Source organism: Lepeophtheirus salmonis, chromosome 11 (assembly GCF_016086655.4).
Source record: "Lepeophtheirus salmonis chromosome 11, UVic_Lsal_1.4, whole genome shotgun sequence".
Classification (NCBI taxonomy): Eukaryota; Metazoa; Arthropoda; class Copepoda; order Siphonostomatoida; family Caligidae; genus Lepeophtheirus; species Lepeophtheirus salmonis.
Window position 1 is genome coordinate 9,511,430 of NC_052141.2, and position 16,296 is coordinate 9,527,725.

General features: G+C 30.6%; 1 protein-coding gene across 1 annotated transcript in view; it reads right to left on the reverse strand.

The window, feature by feature from the left end:
* The window catches only part of LOC121125995 (sodium-dependent glucose transporter 1A), a 61,978-nt gene that overhangs the window by 42,310 nt on the left and 3,372 nt on the right, over positions 1-16,296 (reverse strand). The window lies entirely within an intron of this gene.

A 16,296-nucleotide genomic window follows, 5' to 3' on the forward strand; every position in this document is an offset into this window, starting at 1 on the left:
AATAATTCAAAGAAAAACTTTAATCAAAATGTTCAGAGTAATTGGACCAGACCTAGAAGATGGTGGACTTCAGGATGTTCACATTTCGGTGGAGGTTTGCATATGTGATCCCGTCGATGATGCCTCACCAAAAGTATTCAGGGGGGTTTGAGTCGGTAGTTGACTTGCTAGAGCTCTAAACGTCTCTTAAAAAACGTTCTTGGGATCCTGGATATTGCTGAGGGTCCTCACATTGATTCCCACGATTTCATCGATGTTTTTTTGGAAGGTTTCTGAACAGAACGCACGTTCCGTAAAAGGAACGGAACATTAATTTCTTTGAACGTTGAAAGCTAAAAGTGAATAAGCTCATATTTTAACTTTTATAATAGAGGATTTCACGCGTTCCCTTAATTGTGAGGGCTCAAATCAGTTTGTAGTTATCTAATTCTTACTAACAGTGAAACTACTCTTCAATGATTGTCCATAAATGTTAATATTTAAACAGAGCTAATTATAATTCAACCAATTAATGTTCAGAACACTGATTAGGGAAAATTAACAGAAACATGACGTAATCACATGACTATAAAAAATCACAGAACGTCTTCATTAAAAAAATGCATTAAAATGTTATTAAATCGACTGGCAAATCTTGCTCTCGCACCCTGTACATTTGTCACATGTACACTTTGTCAAACAAACAAATTATACACCTCTATCTTAACCTCACATAAAAAAGTACTTAATGCACCAATGGGTTTGAACAGTATTTCAATTAATTAATGAGTTTTTGGTTATTATTTTATTACTATGGTATCATTATTCCTTGAAGGATTTTTGTTCCTTTATTAGTCTTTTAAAGAAATGCAATTACTTAACTTGATTATACTATGGATTTTATAAAACTGTTTTTACAGATATATTTCTTCTGTGTAAAGTACTATAAATTCTTATTTTTTGTTCCGATGAGAGAATCATACTGCTTACTCCCCGTGGTGCTCACTTTTCAACCTTTGATTAATGAACGGGACGGGGATGCAAAACCTTCAATTTTCTTTGATTCCATATCCGTACCAAGAGATTGTGAAGTACCGTATCCTTACAAACCCTTTATTTTTTCAGATATGGCTCAGTACCCTGTAAAATTTGCAAGAACTGATGGGTCCTAATCCCTCACCCCCCACCTATGTCTCCATCAGTACCCTGAACCATGTAGTACAAATTACTGTTTGATTCATGGAACATACAAAATGTATCAACACATAAAGTATAAATACTTGATAAATATGAAGAAAAAAAGTAATGAAGTATTCGAAAATGTAGAGTAAGCCGAATTGAGTATTTGCCATAAATTTAAAAAAAATATATAAATTGCTTCGAATATGCACTTGCAATCGAAAATTGAGGCTAAAATTGTATTTGATTTCAACAACCCCGTCTTATTTGAACCAAAACACTTTACTTAATCCACTAAACCTCGATATAATATGTGTTTAAAATATGAATAAATCGAAAACAAGATATTACACACTGAAATATAAATATATTGTCGAAGGATCAAAGTAAAAAGTAAATTGATCATAAAATATAGATTTAAAGGAATAAGTTAACATGATTATAAATTTTGGAGTGTATTAGAAAAATGAACTATACACAAACAGGATCCAAAGTTTAAAAATGTGTATTTCTGGAGATTCCACTAAATAATTTTTTTTTCAGGAAATGAGAAAAACTAAAATGCATATTTCATCGATAAAGAAGGGATCCATGTAAATAATAAAATAAGTTTACTGATTAGAAAAGGAAAACCGGTTGATGCGTGTGCTCGTTCTTCCTTTTTGTTTATTATTTAGCCAGACCAGGGATTATTAACATTTTCCTCTAAAAGAAGAATTCTCGCCCATCTTTGGTGTAAATTGTGAAATAAATATTTCCCCCTACACTATTTTGCCTTAGGACATTTTGCCATAAACCATGTCTCCTTAGTATATTTTGCCTTAAAGCCATTTTCCTATTAGACGTAGTTCTCCCTTATTTTCGATTAATAGTTTGATGTTTCTTTTGATTTTTTTAATCAAAATATGTCATGTTTATAACTATAATATGCATTAAATGGTTGTTTTCTGTCGGAAAAATGATGGAATTATGCCCTGAAATATCAATGCATTAACCAAAAAATTCTACCTACATAATGAATTCAAACCAGAAAATTAATAGGTAATAAAATTAGTATAATATGAAAAAACAATAATAAATAATTACAGCAACAATTCGAAAAGAAGAAGTGAAGGGATACTCACCTGTTTCTCCGTTTTCAATTATTACTCAACATGATAGATTATTCTAATAGAAAACAAACATTTAATGCATTTTATAAGAATAAATATGATACTTTTTGTTTTGATGTAATTCAATGGAAACATCAATTTCAACCACAACAATAATCATAAGGACGTATAATTCTTAATTATCTGTATATTTTGGCGTAATTACCTACAACCAAAATGGCTTTAAGCCAAAATGTCAAGGAAAAAATTTGTAGGAGAAAAAAAAGGGGAAATTATATAAGTAGAAAAAATGCCAAGATTCTTTTACATATCACCAATATTAAATTGTAATAAGTTAAAATAAAAATAAATAAAAAAACATGACAATGGTTCGAATGGAAGAAGAACTTATCCCTTCATTCTCCCGTTACTCATGGATTGACAAACAAGCATTAGCAGCATAACATTATGCAAGATCACGGATTTACTCTTCGTTATGTTCCAGTTTGGCATGTGTCAAAAGAAGAGGTGGTATGCTGTAGTGCAACAAACCAATGAGATGATTCGGGGACTTATTCAAAGGTCAAGTCGCCGGAGAGTGCGAGGAAAACTGTAAAGCTAAGTACAGTTGGATCAATCTGACATTGCAGTTGAAGGATGGTCTTCGTCTCTTCATAAACCTTCTTTCTTGTCCAATGAGAACGAAGCAGGTAGAAGTACGTAATTACCTAAAAGGTTCGAATCCTCAAAGTTGTATGACTAGAACTATGAATTCATACTTCCAATGTATCCAGCCAAGTTAAAGGAACTATAACAAGGCACTTATAGGTTCTTTCAACGAGTGTATTTTTCTAGTATGAAAAAAATAAAATTCGAATATTTAACTAGGATTGTAATAAATAAAAAAAATGGTCTTCAGTTATATTTATCAAAGAATATGAATATTAGAACTCTATATATTCATTCATTTCAATTTAGAAAGATAATCTGGAACCAATTTCATTAACTTGTAAAACAAATATTAATATAAATTCCTTTGTCAATGTTTAATTCCATCGATTAATTTATTTATTTAATCAATGTAAATACATATTTAATGACGATAGAAACGGCTTTAAAAATGTATTCTACAATCATTTAATTCTTTAATTGGGTTAATTTTGGTAGGCATGATGGGGGACAACTCAATGCAAAGGTTTCAGGCCCTCAAGATTTCAGGTGCCTTATATTTCTTTTAACTTTATTGTACTTTAAAAGTTTGGTATTTTTAAAATATTTTTGTCTATTAAACTCTAGTTTTAAGTTTCAATTACAGAAGAATAAAATCTTTTTTTATTATTATAGTGGGTAATGGTCCATTTCTGGTGATCTTAAATACACTCATAATTTTTCAAAGGCACTTAAAATGTCCTTTTATGAAGAAAAAAAATATATATATACATATATCAACAAATTAGTGATTTCGATCCTTATTTTCTGCTTATGTATGTTTAAAAGATGTATAATTTTCAACAAATTTAAATCAAATATAAATCCATGGAAAAAGCAATAAGTTGTTTAAGAGAATTTACATAATCATAAAAGTTACATCTATCAATTTGTGATAAAAATAAATGTTTGAATATCTTATCTCCCAAACACTACAATTCTAATAGAATAAAATAAGAGACTTAATGTCGGATATGTAAATATAATAAAGTAATATTTTTTCATTAGGGTTATCACACCATGAATATGATACATTAATTATTATCTGAATGTTGAAACATATCAAACATAATACACACAAACATTTAGATAAGTGGAGCAACACATTTTTAATTTAGATGTGATTTTCATTTGCTTAGATCGATCTTCATTCATTATATATAACAATAAATATATTCAAAAATGAGGGATTGAAACTATGACAGGATCCATTCACCTTTATATTCAAATATTAGGCTCTGGATGTGAAATAAAAATAAGATATGTTATTTACAAATACTAATAATAGGTATTACAATAATTTGAAATTATTACCATAAAACTAAAATATAAAATGAACAACACATTTAAACAATTGAATCATTCTAAGAGAGACAAATTTGATTTAAGATGTACTTTTAATTTGACAATTGCTCAATCCCAAGATTATTCTTCAATCATTAAGACCGAAAGAAGTGGACTTTGAGTAGAATGGACTACCTTCTCAGGACAGAAATTCCAGCCTTCTAAAATTTCAGGTGCCTTGTTTTTCTCAATATATATTTTGCTAATGCTTTTTCATCAATCCATGTGTAACGGTAGAATGAAGTTATTAGCTTTTTTTTTCATTCGAACCACTGTCGTGTTTGATCATTTTTCTTTTATCCAAATACATATTATATTGGAGATTGTATCAGTTTAAAAGAGTCTTCCATTTATCCACTTTTCCTTTATCTTCTCCTGCCGATTTTTCCTTTGTCTTTTTTCCCCCTACACTGGTAAAAATACCAGGCCCTGTCTCAATCCCACCATAGCCTATGGAACTTCCCCACAAAGGCCTTCCTGCCAACAAATGATGAAGAAATACATATTTATAACATATTTTGTTGATATTGTCGGTACATCGAATAAAATTTCCTTAAAAGTAAGATAAAAATATTTTTTTATTCCTTTAAATAGTAAATTCATCTAGATGTAGAGTTTAATTTCAAACAAACATTCTGAAATTTACGACGATCTTTGATTGCAAAGAAATACAAATATAAGATCCTAAAAAAATAAAGTTGTGATCTGTTATGTGTAGTCAAACATTTGTCTAACGAAACTTCAAATATATAGATTGTCTTATGTCAATTAAACAATTCAACAAAAATTAATCCTTTAAATTCCATATTCAATTAAAAAAGTACTTAAGAAGTTGATAATGAATATGTAAATATTGTTTTCTGTATCAGATCTTGCTTTCAAAAATTTTTGATTCGAATATTTTTAATCTTTTTCTAGGTAAAATAAAATCCATAATCCACATGTAAATTAATTTGATGGGAGAGGATTTTTATTTATTTATTAATTGGCAACTAATTTTCTAGAGAAACGAGAAGATGGACAAAACGAAATCTTTCTTGTCACTAAAAAATCTATCTAAAAACATTTAATACATAAAAGATCTAACTCTTAAAAACATATCTAATGAAATACTAACGGTACAAAAAAAACCACGTATGTCAGGCAAGAAGGTCGAGAAAAGCGAAACGTACATCATATTCTAAGAATCAAGAAGATCATATGTACTTTTGCTGGTATGTCTTGCTTCCAGATCCAAGGTCGTTCATTCATGATGCTGCCGATCCAAGGAAAGACTTTGGAATGCAAAACAACGCCTTGGCGTTAACCTTCAGGCCTGTTTGAAGATGAAGGGTGGTATAACGTGACCCTTGCTGATAACAACACCAAGCAATAACTTGCTTTGAGTACTTGACTTTTATGAACATATTATATGGAATTTTTCCCGCGCATCTATTGTTCCTCAAGCTAAACTTTCTGGTTTGACATAAATATTTTTATTCTTAAGATCTTTCACTGAAAGCTTCTGTTTTAGTTTGACCAAAGCCTTGGTTCGGGTGACCCTTTCTCCCTGTTGTATGGGGTTAGAAGCTGTCTCTTCCGACAGGTATAGCTGTGGTACTGTTAGTCTTCATTGATGTCACGATGGTCTGTTGAACGGGATGTTACTTTGATACTGTCATACCATGCATTCATCAATTGGTCAGGATTAATCTCATTTTTTCCTTCAACAAAGCTGATCTTTGTACGATTTTTGCCATTTCCAGGAAACAAGGCACTGAAGAAATCATGGTCAGTGAGATAAGTCCTGCTCGATAAGTTTTCTGAATTTGTGAACAAATCAAGTTGTGCACCCAAGTGCTTTTATCGCAAAAGCGTTTCTATTTTAACATTTAAAACTGCACAAAATACACAAAAGTGCATAAGGTTTTTGTCCTGATTAAAAGAAGACGGGTATATGCATAGTAATGAAGCTATAATGAACAACTGATATTAAAGAATTACATTATTGCTATATTTTTCTATAATATAAGCTTTGATATTTCTTATCACTATGAATGATGAATAAGTTGAATAGGTCTACCGAAAAGTGTCGTTTTTCATCATTTTTCTTCCAAAAAATTGAAATATGTCGAGTTCAGAACAAGATACAGAATCAATGAAAACATTTTAATAATCATAAAAACCCATTTACATCAATTTAATTCATCATACTTCAATTTGGTGATTGTCTAAATGATCAAAATGTCTTTGAACGATAATACTCTCGAATTAGTACAATCCCAATATTTCAGAATTCAGATTATTGAAAGAAAAACTGAGATCAGTTTTGGATTTTACGCTGAAAGATAAATTATATACTTGGTATGATTTTATTCGTAGAAATTTTGTGGTCCCCAATGTTATTGTTGAACTGTGATATGTTTATGACATATCAACGATTTCTTTCTTTATATGTGTGTGGTTAGAAAATGAGAAATATCATTTTTCTCAAATTTGTGTCTGAATTAATTTGCTTTCTTTGATAATTTCTCATCAATTTATAATAAGAAATTAGTATGATTAACAAAAAATCATCATCACAATATATAAAATAAAATTTATCAGTATATAAGAAAGGCCATATCGTAGACAAATCAAGTCTTATAGACCAATTAAAGGATTTAAACTATTGTCAACACTCTCACGTATCCCAATTTATCCTTCAAGTTGAATACTATGTATATAATTGAACAAAATATCCCTATAAAATATTGGGCGGTATTGTAAATACTATAAAATTTTGTTATAAAGTGTTTTTGTGTTAATATATATCATATGAAATTCTTCAACATTTTATGTTTCACTTTTTGGGGTTTTTTTTGAGGACGAGAAAATACAGAAATAAGGATGAATAAATACTTATTTTCAACCAAAAAAATATGTCATTTTATAAATTACTTTACAATTAGACACGACCCAATAATCATAAAAAGCATGTTGACATAAAAAAAAATATTTTTGAAGGGTTTTATTTGCAGAAATAAACTTTTTTTAAAGAAAAATGAATGGTAGCTATTTCTGCAAAGATTGTATGGCTCTACAACGGCTGGTTTGGCAGCAGTAATATTGATACTATTTGTATATTTTGAACTAAAAACTAATCAAATTGATCAAATCTTTAAGAACAATGGAGAAAATATGTATTTGGTCCCCTGCCGATTTTGTAAGTCTCCTCATTGATAAAGATTAAAATGGGAGTGAGGTCTGGAAAATAATTGTTTCACTCTAGGACCTTCTTGAATTACTCCTTTGTTGACACGGTCGTATGTTTTGAGTCATTGTTGTAATAAAAAGACCAATTACGAGACACATTTTCAATACCTTGATCTATGAGAAGGAGTTTGCTTTCTTTGCCTACCCTCCCTTCGATGAAGTGGAGTTCTCCTTTACCGTTAGTATAATAACCTTTAAAACATAATGTTTCCTCCGTCATGCTTGTCTGTTGGGGATGGTGTTCTTAAGGTTATACTCAAGATTTGTCTTTCTCCAGACATTTTGTTGTTCATATTCAGATTTACCTTGTTAAAAAAACTACTATTAAAATTATAGGCCCATCTTTGCTTTGTCACTGGGCAAACTTACAGGATCTACAAAGGATCAAATACTTATTTTATCAACTGTATCAAAATAAGAGGTGCCGATTTGGTAAGTTTGAGTCTCAGGGCGTTCAGAGTTTTTTGCAAGTAAATTAAATATATGATTTTTTTTTACAATAAATTTAATTTAATTTTTCAACAAAAAATTCAAAAAAAAAATTATTTCCCCATTTTGACTGTCTGTGAATATTTGCAATTTAATTTTTGATTTTTTTTTTTCAAAAACTTAATTTTTTGTGTACAATGATAGATATTTGAAGTTTTTTTCAATAAATTAAAAAAATAAATAAAAGGAGAAACGATATTTGCATGTTTAATTAAAAATAAGTCAAAAACACAAGAATAAAAACAAAAGAAAAACCGGCAAAACCTGAGATCTGATAAGCAAATCATATTATGAAAAATGGATCTTCAGCTAGTTCTGTCAAATAATTATAAGTAAACATTTATTATTGTGTATTAGAATTTGCCATCAATGGAGAAGGAGTTGAGGATTTTTATTGCCTTAGTGACGTAATCGTGGAGGCACGAAGGGAGCGTGTACTTCACTGCATATAAAATACTTAATACTTTGTGTTTTAGTCACTCTGTCTTACACTTATCCTTACCTCCTTAGGGCGTTACAATGTGCCAATCCGAGGGACTCAGTCTCGCCTCAAAGTTCATTCTGTTATTTTCCTCCCCCATCTTAAGAATTAAGGTAATTTTTTCACATTTGTAGAATAAGTGAAACGAGGTCTCAAACTCCTTATGCATACAAAAATTTTGTACATATTTCCCGCTTAATTTCAATGCTTTATAAGACGTGTTACAATCATTTGATTTAAGCAAAGTAGCCATGTTCTGTTTGATAACGTGTTGCCAACGAGAATCCCATTTCATAACTTTTTTTTTACTCAGCTTTCATTTGTCATTTATATTCTAAAATTTTTTTACCAAGGCATAAAAGTTTAGAAGCAAGTCCATTTAAAAAATTTGTGTACTTTGTGATATAAGGGTTGCATCCTGTATATCAGTCAAATTGTTTGGGTATGAGATGCAAAATAACAAACCGATAGATAGATTAATACTTTTGTTTAAATACTGTAATATTCTTTTAAGACAAAGTGCTGATAATTTTTGTTTTAAATGATTTATACTAAAAACTTGAACTGTGTCAAATACGAGTAAAATGGAATCACCATAGCTCATGGACAACGCACTCGTGAAAAGTTATTCTCTTGAATTCAATGTCCGTACGTTCGCGCCCAGGTGATTCCTAGAAAAAGAAATATACTTAATTTATGTGGATTTCACCAAAAGAAGGTCTCATTACTTTTTCTACACCTGGTATATTGCTAATGCAGGTCTTGGAACGGGTATAAAAGATAACTTTTATTGTTGAAAGGCAACTCTATAGCTCGAGGATAAAAAAACGTATACATAATCTAGAACTCATGTTAGAGGATGATTGTGAGTCATGAAAAGTATATATAGTGCGGCTCTTCAAAAATGGTAAATAATGCAGGCAACCATCTTGCCAAAATCAAAAAGGAAACACAAGATATCAACTGTGCGAGAAAGAATCAACAAATCCGTTTTGGAGATAAGCTCAAAAACATGGAGACAAAATGAGTCACTCTTGTTTTGAAAAACTATGAAATTCAAATGGCTATTGAAGAGCACAAAGACGCCAAATAAGGTTTCAGATGATTGAAAGGAATCTGTTGACTCATAAAACATATTTATTTCCATTACCATATACTTTGTGCGCATCATGGCATTTGTTATTAGTTGCACCTAACATCAGATTGTACAAATTGCAACAAAATAAATAGATCAATCGTTTTAAATGAATAATTTATTTTAAACCTGGCACAGGGTTATCCTGCGTTGCTCGAGTCAAAAAGGGAGGTTGAAAATTGACAATTGTCAATCCTAATTCTTCTTAATTATTAGACCCCTTCTTTGCGGGCAAGAATCATAATTAAATAAATACAGCGCCTGTATTCTATATATATATATGTTTAATTAAGAATTATAAAAAAAATAGTGTGATAAACTGGTAATAATAAACCAAGACGTATGAATCAAAAAAATTGTCAAAATGAGAAGTCCAACTTATATTTAGTCTGAAAATATCAAATATAAATTAGTGAAGAAAATTGCGTAAAACTCTTTTGCACTAATTTTGTGAAAAAAGTAGTAATAAACATTTATTGACATTCTAAAGAGGAACACAAACCTACCAAAAAAAAATGATATGCGCAAAAACAAAAAAGTTATAGAGAATTATGTCTACGAAAAAATAACTCTAGATATCTAGTTCATTATTAGAAATATTACAAAATGATGTAAAAAATATTTTTTGGAAATTGAAATGACTTATAATCAATGTGATTTAGTATTAAATTTATATAAAACGCATCATTTTGTGACATTTCTTTGCTTAAAATTGACATTTGTTGAAAAAAAAAAGTGAAAAAAGATGAAAATTTATTCAGTTACTTGTGGATGCATAACTCAAAACCATATCTAGTCTCATTGAGCTCCAAAAAACAACTTTTGTTTTGAACTTTGTTCTACATACAATTTTAAAAAATAAGTTATCGTAACTAAGTTGATCTTAAATATTAAATATTTACATTTTTATTACTATTTAATTAATTCATGCATTTTAAGATAAAATATTTATTGCATTATGCGTATTATTTAATGATTATTTGGCATATATCTTCCTTTATTAGAAGTGTTTCTCTTTACATCTTTATATATTTGTACAAAGGTCTATATTTTAATTGTTAAAAAACTGATAACATGAACAAAATAATTATCATTTGTTCGCAATCTTTTGTAATTGGATTCATAATTACATTTGATTGCAAGCTATATGAAACATTAGTTTCAAAATTTGTTCCTTGTATATACCACAAGCTAAGAGTTAAAATTATAGTCTGTGCAAATAATTTTTTTGTGAAAAATTAAGATTTTTATGTCATATTAATATAGTATTATAACTCTCATATAAAAACACGGTCATCGATCAGTTGATTCAAGGGTGCCATAATCGGTGCGAAGAAAAAAAAGTGACCCCAAATCGAACCCCAACTTTCTGGGCAAGCTTAATTTTTCTAACATTATAATTGGGCCAAGTTTCGCCCATAAAACTAGGGTCTGGTCGCTCTTAAATTGTCAGACCCAGACGAATTTCATTTTTAAATATCTGACTGATTTTTTTTAGAGGCCTCTGATTGGTTTTTAATTGCAATGCTGATTTTTTCAAAAAGTTCTAAATTCAGACTGTACGTCCATCTCTAATATACCCAAAGTGGTCCTAGTTTGTCTATAGTGTTAACATCTCAAGATAGGTGGGTTCTCTTTTTATTATTCTTATTTATTGTTACAGAGACTGTTGGGTCTTGACGAGGTTGAAGAGACCCAAACTATTAAATAAAGGAATCCAGGACGACTGAGAGAAATAAGGAGAGAAAGAGACTTGGAGGAGGAATAAGGCTAAAGATATAATTTAATAGGACCACGCATATATTCTTATTAATACATAATCATTACCACTCTGACAAAAATACACAATGCACGGCTATTTATAAGAAGACGAATGAGGGTAGTACTTTATAGATATATTAAATAATAACAATAACTAAAAGATGAGATGGTAAGAAAGGAGTCAGGAATACATAACAGAGACATTAATCCAAGACTTTGGAATGGAGCGGGGTGTCCTTGGCGTGTGAGAGGATGAAATTAGTCCCAAATCACATGCCTATATTTTGGGCTTCAACCCGACCTAAATGCACTGCTCTGACCAGTTAATAAACGCCTTTCTTAGTATAAAAATAATAAGTGCATATCGACGGTATACACTATACATATATTCGTGCAGTAGTAATATTTTTATTTTGTAACACTTGTCTACAGTTTTCTTTTTGTACAAAGTTCCCTTTTATATTTTCATTAGTATAAATGTCTAAGGCTATGTATATGATAGGTAGATTTTTATAGTGTTTTGGAGCTTCAGTGAATTGGTTCTGTACCATAGATTTGAGTCCACGATGAAAATATAAATGTAAGTGTCTATTATATGTAATACCTTCCCCAAAATAGAGCAAATAAAGTAGGTATGTTACAAAATACCTATTTACGGGGAGAGAAAAACACTTGTAGGAGGCGTGCACAGAAGTATATAAGTGTTTTGGGGATTCCCATTCATTACTTAAATGGGAAAAATCAAATTCATTTCATTTATATTGATGGAGATTAAGTCGTAATATTTCACAAAGTATATAAAAATTTCGTTTAATTGCACCATCTGCTGGAAAATAAGTCATCTCAAAATAGCCTTCAAAATTATAAATAGTATGTAATGGATCAAATATAAGTCATAATGGACTTAAAAACAATTATTTATCTAATATCTGGTAATGTTTCCATTTAATTGGATTCTAAGAAGTACAACAATTTTAATCCGAAATTAGCAGTTTTAATCTTTATTACTTCACAGCATGAAAGTACTTTGTCTTAGTTTTAAACCTCTCTTTTTTTTTAATAATTATCATTTATGGTCTGGAGAGCGTGGGATAATATTTGTATACTCGAATTTCCTACACCAAAATCTGTGAAATAATAAAATATAATATTTCAATAAAATAACACAACTTTCTTAAGCATCAAGATAATTGAATTTAAATTATCAGAATTACAGAGTACAGTATTGTGTAAAAGTTGATAATTTTAAATACCTGCAATGGGATTGTATGTTATGAAATTCGAATAAATTAATATCTTTCTACGCTCTCCAGAAAATTAATGATATATATCGAAAAAAAGAAGATGTTAAAAATTAAGATAAATAACTTTCATATTCGGCAGTAATAAAGATTGAAGGGCCTAATGTCGGGAGAAATTTATGTATTTAAGATAAACAAATTAGATAAAAACTTTACAAAATACTAGATAAATAAATGCATTCACGTCCATTATATCTTTTAATTGATCCATTACAACATATTTGTGATTTTGAAGACTATCTTATTTTCCATTGAATGGTGCAATTAAACGAAGCGACGGGTTGAGAAAAAAAAAGTCTAAATAAACTATATTTTAGCCACGATCAAAGATAATAATTATAATTAAAGCCATAATCAAGAAACACAGATGTAGTAATCTTTGGAATAAATAGTCAAGGAGCTACCTCTTATGGACAATAAGAAAATGAACGGCGTATTTTTTTTCGTTCATCTTTCATTTTTTTTTCACGTTCGTTGTTCATTCGTTCAAAAAATGAATGGAAAGAGTGAACCCCGTTCGATTTTCCGTTCAATGTCCAAAAGGAGAGTATAAGGTTTAGAGAAGAAGCTAAAATATAGTAAATTAATTTTGTTAAAAAAAAATCATTATTAAAAATATAATTAAAACCTGTCTATTTAGTTACAACTAACTGCAGTATGCCAAAGTTAAAAAAGTCTTCCCTGTCAAGGAGCTCTTCAAGAGTGAAAAATAAAAGACTACTACGATCAGAAGAGTTGCGAGGTCAGTGCCTTGCATTAAGCAGAACGACAGTTTCCTCATCATGTGCCATGCAGACTGAAGAGCAGAGAATAATGTCCCGGGAAACTCCGGGAAAACCTACTCTGGTGAAGAAATATAAATGAGATGCAACTCTTCCTGCTAGAAAAATACAATGAACCTTCGTTATGATCCTGCGAAATTTTTTAATACCTTCTCTTCTTTCATTGATATTTCGATTGTACGGGCTATTAGATGGATTTCAAGTTAACTTATGTTGCTTATGAGTGAAATTATTTTTCAAATAATGAGTGTAAAGTCCCTGAACTCTGGATTTTTCCATGGCCATCAGGGAATAAATAGTTGTGAGACATATTTTTTGATCTTTCCTTTCCAAGTCACCAAAATGTCCAAACACATGGGCTTCATGACTCAATGGAGAAATAGAATACATTTCTAGGCATTGATCTCGCCGAAAAGAAGCACTTTCATAATCAAACCGATTATTAGAAGTCCGACAAGGACTTCTGTTTCCTAATTGCTGCAATGGCCTTAGAGAGCGGGAACAACCATTTTTAAGATATTTTTCAATTTTACATCCATATCACTTAATATATCGTCTCCAAGCTCCGAATTTTGGATATTAGAGATATCGTCGAAAGATTGAAAATATAAGAAGAAGGAGAATTTTAGAACGACCGGTTAAGAACCCAATGTTACCAACATAAATTTTAATTCATCCCTATAATCTGATTTGATGATGTGCCATCTTTATGAGGCCATTGGGGCTTTTTTGAAGGATTATAATTTTAAAAAATGCATTCAAATTAAACTAGAGATACTAAGCAATACGGTTTTTTTGCCGTTTTTGGAATTTCTATCTAAAAGTTCTCAAATTCTGTGTTACAAGAATAGTATTTTCTTTTGGTATGAAACAAAAATAGCTAGAAATAGAGAAAAACCGTTTTTCTCCTTTTGACATATATTTTTTAGGAGTTGATTTCTTGTGATGGCCTCACATATTCACTTTTAAATCTACTACTCCTGGAGTTGTACACGTAAAACAATCGTCTGATAGTTCACAAGCTCTTTCTGTCAACTTATTAAAATACAGAATTTTGTCCAGTTAATTGCCTTTCTTGATTCCTGAAGAGTATATTTTAAAGAAAAAAAATTATCGGAGGAAAGAATTGGATATCATATGAAAAATGTTGTTCATTTGATTTCTTGTAAGGAAAAAAAAGAAAACTTTTTTTTTAATCAATAAAAAATAAAACAAACTTCCCCAAAAAATAATTAAAAATTATTCATTTTCCTCAACATATCGATTTCTTGCCTACTTTAATTTCTTCTCCTACATCCGTCCCTTTATCCAAAGATTCTTCATAATTTTTATCTTCAATATCTTGTTCAAATCACACGGAAAAGAACATTTCTTTTTCATGCAAAGGGTATGATTTGCACAGTAAATATTTGAAGAAGGAAATAAAAAAATACGGGACCGGTAAACCTTGCAGAAATATATATTTTAAAAAATCTTGCAAAATATTAATTTGAAAGAAATACATCTTTTTAACAAATAGCATTTATCCCTCCATATCAGTGTGTTTGTTTTTTCTCTTCATCTAAATATTCTACGTCATTTCTAACTTTGTTTAAAATTGTTTTAATTTTGTCTTCATAACGTATATACAGGGGGTCCACGATAAATTGGAACTACTTTAAACTTCATCCAGATCCATAATGTGGAGATTCGGGGTTAAATCATGCTAATATAAAAGGTTGCGTGAACAGTACACTATAACTTCCACCACAATTGTTTTAACAACAAACAATAGTCATCATGGAACAAGCAAGGAGAGACACCATCCTCGAATTGGCTCTCGCGGGACACAAGCCCTCTGCTATCTACAAGCTTCTTAACTACCCCAAGACTACGGTGTACCGGGTCTTCAATGCCTGGGAGGTTGAGGGGAAGGTCTGTTGTAAGGCCCACAACGTAAGAAGTTTTCCTTGAAGGCCTCCGTAAGTCCATCAAGGCTTCGCCGGGAACTTCCTTGTCCAGGTTGGCCAAGAACCGTGGAGTGTGCAAGCAGCTGGTCTCCAAGTCTGTGAATGAGGACCTCGGGTACAGGTCATAACAAACAACACATCCTCACGGCATCCATGAAGGCCACCAGGCTCAACAACGGTAAGCGTCTCCTCAATGACCTGAAGAGCCATGGAGGAAGAATCATCTTCTTCTCCGACGAGAAGAACTGGACTGTCGACAGAAGCTACAACCTCCAGAATGACAGGTGGCTTGCCCAGGAGAGAGAAGAGGTCCCTGCAGTCTTCACCACAAAGTTCCCGGGCTCCAGTACGAGGGAGTGGAATGATGTCGATTCCGCGGAACTCATCAGGGCATCCAAATCCTTTAGGGGCAGGATGGAGAAGATGGTGGCTGCTGAGGGAGGAAAAGTTGAATAAATTTATTGTTTAATATCATGTCTAACTTTTTCATATTAACAAATACACTCAAATTCCATTTTTATCAAGCAGGTTGAATTTTAAGATAGTTCCAATTTATCATGGACACCCTGTATTGTGATAGATGATATTGCTTGTTATAAGGTAGTTTAGAATATTGAAGTAGTGCGTAAGCTAGTTCTATTTGAAACTATTAATAGAGGTAAAATTACTCCTAAATTTTCTTTTAACAAAACATGAGATCTTAATTAACTAATTAAACCCATAATTGATTAATTGTATTATTTTTAATAGTAAATATGAAAAGAAAAATAACATTCAACAATGAAAATTGAAGAAAAATTAATATTTATTTGATATTATAAATTATTTATTAACTTAAATCCATTGTGCGTTTAATATTTTAA